Below are 8,750 nucleotides of genomic sequence, written 5' to 3'. Positions count from 1 at the left end.
GGAGGTAACCTTTCCCTCTCTAGTAGCCATTGAAAACTCCTTGCACGGGGAAACGTCCGTATCGCACCATCACTCCCACCCTAGCGACTGCTGCAAACAGTGAGAACTTTGGTGCTCCTTCAGAGTGATGGGAGGATTCACGCAGCCACAGGGGCAGGTGCAGGTAACATTTGCTTTTTGGCGGTGTACGGACAGGTGGAAGGCTTCACTGCTTTTTGCTCTGGAGAGTGTTTTAGCTCCAGGCAGGATGCAGAAACCCTCAGTCGCACCAAGCCCTCCTACCTTGATCTCTGTGTATTATCAGTTAGCCCACTGACCTGTGTTTGCAGGTGTATTTACTTTTTTCTTGTGTTAAAAAAAGAGCTTCTAAATCTCCTAATTAGCAAATACTACAAAAAAGTTGCAAAATACTTGTGAAAGCAAATTTCACATCCAGAGCTCTAGGAGCTGTGTTCTCCTAAAGGGAAATCTGAGGAGAAAAGTCCTTTCTAGTAATCTGTGCATGTTTTTATGCTGTTTGGTTACTGCTGTGGAATGTGTTAGTGATAAATAGAAAGTGTAAATGGGAGGAATGAGAGGATGACAAGCCAGACCTGTCTGACGAATTCAGAATTCCTTCCTCAGTTAGACTGCCAGATTGAATCTGTAACCACTTCTGCTACTGTTTTTGTGCTTTCCTTTGATTTTGCACACCTTTTTCAATTTAGTATGCCTCTTGGTAGTCCCTGTGGATGGAAGATGAGAGCTAACACAGGCTTCCAAATGGTTTAAAAAAAAAAATGAAGCCAAAACAGATATGGTGAAGAGTTGGATTAAGCTTAGTCTACTTTTTATACATCTGTTTTATTCATGACAGTAATTCCCACCCTGTTTCCTTCCCTTTGTGCAGCCCTTAGGAGCATCACAAATACCCTTTTTCTTCTACAGCTCTTGTTGTGTCATACATGAGCACATACCTTTCCTATAGAGTCTAGAGATGTGTTTTCATTAGAACACAGAGCTCAAGAATAGGACAACATAGGACATGCAAGCAAATTTCTGCTTCTTCAGCCTCTGTTTCCAGTTATTGACAAGCCTTTGACTTTGCTAACATCAAGGTGTCTGCATTAAACTTCTACAAGGAAAAATAATCAGGCTTCTGAAGTTGAATTTAAAATAATTCTACAAAGGCAGCTTATGTGCAAAACAGCAGTCTTCCTATGAAGTGTCAGAAAACGTCTTGTGAAATTTGTTGCATTATATATCCTCTACCTCATTGTAGAACTTCTTTTATTCTTTCTAAAGGTGCTGCTAAATATGTTGGGAGTGTGGGATGAATCCTCAGCAAGACTTAGCTGCAGCCTGGCTTTGCTTGGGCTCTTCCAAAAAAGGTATAACCTTATTTTAATGCTTGAAAAGTAAACGGTTAGGCCAGGAGTTTCCAGTCACAGCACAGACACAGTAGCAGAAGTGGCTGTGAGGTACACGTAAACAGTGTTTCTCAGCATTATATGTATATAGCAGCGACATGGTAGTGCTGTACTGTCGTACTTGCCTGCTGTTCTCAGGCCTGTCGGTAAAGGACCCTTTTCCTTGCTTAGCGCATAATCTGAAATAAAATAAATTTGCTATGAGTTGGCATGGAAACTCATTCCCGTGGAAATAGTCTTTTTATATTCATTGCGCATTAATCATAGGCTGGATTAATCAGCAACCCACTTACAAAGTCTGCATGTGAAGAACTTTGTAGCAGCTTTATAATAGTAATGGTTCCGCTGGACACATTTGAATTTTCCTTCAGCCTTTTGCATGCCCCTGAGTAGTGCTGAGTTAGTAAGACCTGTGACTTCAACTTAGGGCAGAATGTAATTCATCCAGATCTGGGGAGTTGATGGAGAGTAACACAAACCCCAAGGCGTTTTGCCTGACAGGCAAGTGCTATGGTTGATGTGGCTGCAGTTCCCTCAAGGACAGTGCCTGCCTTAGCAGGACCGAGCCACCTGCCTCAGCTCAGATACGAGGGAAGGGCTGTGAATTTTTTTTTTTTTTTCCTCATCTTTAGAGGAAACTACCAGTATTTTTGTTTGTCGCCTTTGTCTTTGTGCTTGTGGAGAGCAAAAAGCAGGACTACTTGTCTGCTGTGAAGATCTGTAAAAGAAGAATGGTGGTTTACTTGGTTTACTTCCTTTTTTTAACTTGCCGTATAGTAGTGCTATAGTAGGACTTGACTCAGTGGGTACGATGCCTTAGTTCAGTTCCTGTTATTGCAGAGTTTGTTATGCCGGACCCTTGTGCCATCGGTAGCTGCTACAGAGCGTTGTCCTGTGCAGAATGTTGGTGGCATCTTGAAGACAATATTTCATGAGCTGTTGTAGAAGATTTGAGAGCCAGAGGTCACTGGAGCCAGTGGCCCATGAGTGGGCACAACAGAGCCTTTTTGGTCACAGCCTGGTTATCACTAGAGGGAGCTGGTGCAAATCTTGGGGCTCTTTGTCTTCCAAGCACTTGCAGGAAGTTCTGTGGGCAGGATCTGACCTCTGAGGAGATGACTGTGCAATGGAACGCTACTCTCGAATGAACATGTGTGTAATTCTGCGGCATTAACTTCCATGTTTAGGTGCACTGGTGACATGAATATTTTTAGCTCTAACTATAGTTCAAAGAAATATAAAACTCCCAATTCAGGAACTTAGTCTTTCCCAGCCCTCCAAACCAAAATGCAGTTCATTAGACTGGCACCACCATGACATGAGTTAGAAGGACCTTGTGAAAGGAGCAGCCACAGTAAAGCATTGTATGTAGTACCTGCACCATGTGGTAGACAGGTACTTCATATATCTACGCAGAATACAGTCTCAGTTGTATTGTTTGAGTGTGTTTCCTTAAAAAGAGACTAAGAATTAATGAAAACATAATCAGTGTTAATGTTAATTTCTACTGTTTTTCTCCGTTAAATGTTGCTCAGATTAAAAGGGATTTTCTATAGTCTGATTTATTCATTAATTGTAACTTTTAATTCTTTTTTTTTTTTAATTAACATTCTGGTACATCTGTATAGATGCATTTTTGAGGTCCTGATGTGCCTGGTTGTTGTGGTTTAGCCCCAGCCGGCAACTAAGCCCCACGCAGCCACTCGCTCGCTCCCCCACAGTGGGACAGGGGAGAGAATCGGAAGAAAAAAAGTGAGACAATTCATGGTTTGAGATAAAGACAGTTTAATAGGTAAGGCAAAAGCTGCGCACACAAGCAGAGCAAAACAAGGACTCCATTCACCACTCCCCATGGGCAGGCAGGGGTTCAGCCATCTCCAGGGAAGCAGGGCTGCATCACACGTAATGGTTTCTTGGGAAGAGAGATGCTGTAACTCCAAATGTCCCTCCACCCCTTCCTTCTTCTTCATTCCAGCTTTATATACTGAGCATGATGTCATATGGTATGGAATATCTCTTTGGCCAGCCTGGGTCAGCTGTCCCAGCTGTGTCCCCTCCCAACTTCCCATGCACCCCCAGCCTTCTCGCTGGCCGGCCAGCATGAGAAGCTGGACTATCCTTGACTACTTAGCAACAACTCAAAACATCAGCACATCATAAACATTTTCTCATCCCAGATCCAAAATATAGCCTCACACTAGCTTCTGTGAAGAAAATTAACTCTACCCTGGCTGAAACCAGGACACTGGTGAAGGAACATGACCATGAAATAGTTTGCTGTATGATTGACAGCTGTTTTAAGGACCAGCTGGTAGCAAAAATTCAGTGCATTGAGTGTATAATTAATTGTATAATTGTTAAATGAACTTCAGAGTTCCAATTTAAATGATGATAGCAAAGGCTGATGGAAGAGTGGGAGTACAGTTTAGCAAATCGTTTTTCAGGAATCTTGTGGTCATGTCTGATTTGCTCTTCTGATTGATGTATGTGATCCAGTTACTACAGATGCTGAAAGATTTGTAAGCAAATGCAGCATGCTGCAATATCAGTCATGACATCATGAAATACATGTTACTTTTGAACACTAAATGTCACATTTTACTGCTATGAAGTCAACATAGGCTGTTCCTAGCCAAACAGTAGTTGTGGGATCATTCAGCAAGAAAAATTTTTAAAGTTTTTAACTGGCATGAACTTACTAATGGCTAATTCCAGAGACAAGACTGCATGTTTCATGTGCATGAAACATGCTAATGAAACAAAATGAGGAATAAAATTTGTTGCTTTTCTTCTTTATTTTTCCTTTTTTTGAGCCTACAGATCTAAAATACATGGTATGGTAGAGGTAATCTTTTTGCTGGATTAGAGGCAAGTAGAAAACTGCTCACAGGATCACTATATGAGAAACACAAAGATGCTTAATGATGGACTTTTGCAGCACAAGAGCCGAAGACAAAATCATGATATCTTTTTGTTCCATGTTCTCTGAAGTGTCAGAATTGGATGACTTTCAATGGATGTCTGTTTTATGCAGGGGAGTCACAGAAGTGGTACACTTCAAGCCTGAACACAGTCTGTTCCTCATGCTGTGCTATGCAGAGGTACGTATGCTAATGCAAGCCATGTAAGCTAATCCAGATTTTCCAATTCATACAGACGCTACAAAGACACGGTATAGAACAGAGTACGCTTATAGTAAGTACAGTGATGATAATGCTTCATGCTTGCTTAACTTTTGCAAGAATGTCACAATTTAGGGATAGACTAGCAATACAGAATGCAAACCTGTGTGTAAATACTGCAGTCCAAGGCAAACAAACGTTTGTTGGTCACTTTGCATGGCCAAGGTTTCACCTACAGGCTGTGGCAGAAATAGAAATTAAATTTGTCTTATGTCCTACTTTTATCATAATAACATTGTTGCAAGGAGTAATGAATGCAGGCTACATCATGGTTTTTGTAGGTCATCAGAAAACAGTTTTTTGAAGTGGTTTATTTGATTGTGGAATGATGTTACAGTAGCATTGCAGGTCTAGGGTCAGTAATTGTTGTTCTTAAGTGAGGTTTACAGGCTCTTCTTTAGAGAGAGGAATTTCTATACGCTCATTTAGTGGTAGCTCTGCCCTGATTGTAAGCTTTTGAATCTCCAAGCTGGTTGGTTAAGAGTCAAAACTACTTTTGTTGCATCATTGCTGACTCCTCCTTAGGTCAGTGTTACTACTAATAAATTAGATCTTCTCTATATGTGTCAATGTGTGTTATTGCATAAAAGTGTGAGCGCGCGCTTCAAGATGACTTGTACCGTTCGGTTTTCTGTTTCAAAGCGATGGCAGAGATAGCAAGCATATGTGTGTGGGTTGTAGCTGTGTAAGGAGTGATTGATCTTGTGTTCAGTGATCTGTCTGATGGGAACAGCGAGTTGCTCCTCCGCAGAAGTGGCTCACTAGTTCATCCAATCAGCTGTCATGTAATTAATAAAGGTAATCTGGAAACTGTCTTCTGGCTGTGGCCTGGAGACCATAAACACCAAGGGCTTCAAGGGAGTAGTTTCCTTTTGGGACCGTCCGGGTGGAGTTTGCTGGTCGTGACACGCACTTGTGAGGTGGCATGCCCGAGGACAATTATAGCTACAGCGTAGTGTTTTTGTGGACGGTGGCTGGAAAACATGAGCAATGCATCGTGTGGACGTTGAGAAATGGATGGTAGCGTGGATGGGTGTTTCTCTATTTGATTAAAGGGAAGTCATGGGTGTTCCTCAGGTCACCGGGAGCTCTGTCTGAACAGCCAGCCAAGAGGCTTCCCTTGGTTTAGCTAACAGGTGGCTGCGTGTTCATCACACATTCCCAGCAGTTGTCTGAGCTAGTACTTGCTTCTGTGAGCAGTAACCTACTAAACAGTAAGAGAATAACAAATGAGAATAGCTTATAAGTGTGAGCTCATAATGCATTTCATACACCCGCGTTGTGTTGCCCCCTCTTTCCAAATGCTTCTGTGCAGCCCATGCTATTATTTCCCAGGCTGTGTCTCATCTACAGATGTCATGCAGTTACCACACCCTGGCAGTGCTTCCACAAGAGGTACTTCCCTCCCATTAACCTTTTACCACTGGTGGGTGGGAGCAGAAGTTTTGCAAGAAAAATTATGATGAGAAACTCTCAGGTGGAAATTGTAGCATAAGGTATCCAAATGGCAACGATGTTAGTAAAGTCCTCTTGATCCACACCTGACCAGTTTTTATAATGTAAAAAGCTTCATTTGCTTCAAGGCCTTTTGGGTTTTTTTTTTTAGACTGTTTTCAAGGTAATTGGAAACTACCAAGGAAATTGGAAATAACAAGAGGAAATGGCCTCAAGTTGCGCCAGGGGAGGTTTAGATTGGATATTAGGAAAAATTTCTTTACTGAGAGAGTGGCCAAACATTGGAACAGGCTGCCCAGGGAGGTGGTGGAGTCACCATCACTGGAAGTGTTCACAAAACATGTAGACATGGCATGTCAGGACATGGTTTAGTGGGCATGGTGGTGTTGGGTTGACGGTTGGACTTGATGATCTTGGAGGTCTTTTCCAACCTTAATGATTCTGTGGAAGACACTTGTCATGTGTCTGTTTCAGCTGTGTCTCCTGATCACTCTTGTGTCTTTTAGCGAGCTGTGTCTAGGGGTGGCTATAAGGCAGAGTAAAGCAGTAGGACTGACTGTTTGGAGCACTAGAAGAAGCTATTGGGAAGAAACACGTTACGCTTTTCAGTAGAACAATATCTTTCTTGCCATCTTTAGTTTAAATCAGGAGACTGCTTATATTTGCTCAGAAAACACTGATGGCAGAAATGTTTGTTGCAAATGTTTTATCCTTTGTCTGGTTATAAGGAGTGAGAGGTGCTAAGATAGTGAAAAAAGAGCAACATTTAGTTTAGGGAGGATTAGCAAGATTAACACTGGAGATTTGGGATAGCTGAGCTATAAAATCTGTTTTTCACGGAGGGACTCGCAGCCAGGCTGTCCTGACTGTGCGCCAGAGAGCCAAGGGAAGAGGGTTCTGCGGCATCCTCAGAGCGCAGCAGCCCTGCAGCACGCGCGTGCAGCAAGGACAAGTAGGGTAGCGTGCCCAGCGTGCCATTGGGAGAACTCAGCCTGGTCTGCGGGATCCTGTGCCAGCCAGCATGCCGATTCTGACATGAGGGGTCTGGGTCTGACCATTTCTGTATTTGCTTTGCAGATATACTTCCTGTCCTCCCCCTTGATTTCCTCTTTAGTGGAGGGATACGGGTGTTTCCAGGATTACTGCGAGTATTAAAATATATTAGTGGAGTTCAGAGATTTCCTTTTTTGCATGGCACTTTTCTTCGCTGTTGCAACTCAGTTTCTTCAGTTGATTACGATGAATCACTTTGGGGATCTGGCTTAGAGCAGAGGTGCTAGATGTTATTGTAGTTGAAGTAATTTGCTTTTGTAGGAGAAATGTGATACTTCACAGTTTTATTGATAAAATTCTGTAGGTTTGTGCTTTTGGGGGATTTTTCCTTCTCTGCAAGTATTTGGTAACTTTGCAAGTTGTGGTAACTTCAACAGCCTTTGGTAAACTGCTGCTCTCTACAATGGGTAAACTTAGGACTTGCCCAAAAATATATCAAGGGCTTCCAATACACCGCTGAACTGGAGAAAGTAATTTTTGTTAGGCCTCTTGTGCTGGTTGAGGAGCAGGTACAGAAATCTGGAGAATGCTCAGCTTTTCAGAGCTTGAATGTGGAGAACTCTTCTGCTCTTTATGAGATCTCCGACTTCTTGGCATCAGGAAGCACTAGCCTCTTTCCAACATCTTTATTTTGTGAAAGAAGCAGGCTTCTGTCCTCCTGCTGCAATAGAAGAGCCAAAGCAACAGTGACTTTTGAGGTGGGTTGTTTTGTTTTATGGAGGGGCTGCTGGATCCTTGGGCCCTGTGTGAAATTAGGCTTGGTATTAGACACCAGTAATTGGACAAGGCACCTCATTTTAGCCACTTCTCTGCCGTGAAGGTTCGGTGTCCTGCTCCACATAGCACTGTTCTACTGACAGACTTTATCCTGCAGAACTGATGATTTGTGAATACAAGCCTGTTGCTGTAATTGTTTATAAACCAGCCCCCTTCTTCCAGGAGAGGATATGGAGGTCTTTCACAATGGTCCTGCCTGCTGGACCTTAGAGTGTGCTATCACAGTGGCTTTACTGGCTCTTTGACTGTCTTGTCCTTCCTGTACCACACCACAGTCGGTGCTTCACAGCCAGAGCTGAGGACTACACCTACAGTCTGAAGTTAGGCTTTAGCCTAGAATTAGATTTTTATTCTCTCTGATAACACTGGGTGACTGATTGCCTTTTAATACGTGTTCTTTGTTCAGGACAGGAATCAGAGCTACAGGAATAGTCCTGTGAGAGAGAAATAGTGGTGTTTCCCATGGGCTGCAGGGAAGCACCTGGGCGCGAGTGAGCAATGGTCTTACCTCTTCAAGTGCAAACACTGGGGTTCTTGTATAAAAGACTCAAAACCTGACCCTGTGTTTGTTTACGCTAGTGTAGACTCTGCCATCTCATGGTGCTGGAGCACGTCACAAGCTGCAGTCTGGGCCCTGCCATTCTCCAGCTGATGAGAAGCCCGTGTTTGGCTACTGGTCGTGTCTGGGTCGTTCTCATAATTTAAAACTCGACATGCCTAGGACGCATTCCGAAAATCCACCACTTCTCACTTTGCCAAGCAGTAAAACTAGGATTTGTGAAGCAAAGATGCATGGGAAGTAAACAAGCTCAAGATTTTTGTAACATATATGATTATATAGGAGAGCGATCTGAACTACTGTTGTATTGGGGGG

This window comes from Phaethon lepturus, unplaced genomic scaffold, assembly GCF_000687285.1.
Source record: "Phaethon lepturus isolate BGI_N335 unplaced genomic scaffold, ASM68728v1 scaffold45699, whole genome shotgun sequence".
NCBI classification, from domain to species: domain Eukaryota; kingdom Metazoa; phylum Chordata; class Aves; order Phaethontiformes; family Phaethontidae; genus Phaethon; species Phaethon lepturus.
This window is presented reverse-complemented; position numbering follows the sequence as displayed.